Genomic DNA, 478 nt, shown 5'->3' on the forward strand with positions numbered 1-478 from the left:
GCTCGTCCACTGACCATTGAATCCGCCGTCCCGGTATCGTCTTCGATCCACGGAGCACATATACGTGGCAACGTTTCAGGACGATCAATTAAACGGAAATGGCCGGGAGATATCCCACGAGAAACAGACGTTCTCGCACGTCTCGAGATTCGCCCCGAAACCGTTTCACCGGTTCCCGATCTTCCAACCCAGGACGACGCCCTCGTATACCTACTATATACGTGTACATATACATACATATACATACATACACACGTACGCATTCCACTTTCCGCGCGAGAAAAATTCCTTCGCTCGAAAATTTTTCGTCCGCTCTCGATCACTCTCGATTTCCTCGAGTCGAACGAATTACGACCAGCGAATTTCGTTCGATCTTTATTTTTTCGCGTAATCGGTCGGTTTCTCCCACGTACGTAGCGGCCGGCAGTAGCGCGCGCGTAGCTTCGAAGCGAACGTTCTCTTCCCCTCTTTTTCTCTC

Source organism: Apis dorsata, unplaced genomic scaffold (genome assembly GCF_000469605.1).
Source record: "Apis dorsata unplaced genomic scaffold, Apis dorsata 1.3 scaffold_468, whole genome shotgun sequence".
Lineage (NCBI taxonomy): Eukaryota > Metazoa > Arthropoda > Insecta > Hymenoptera > Apidae > Apis > Apis dorsata.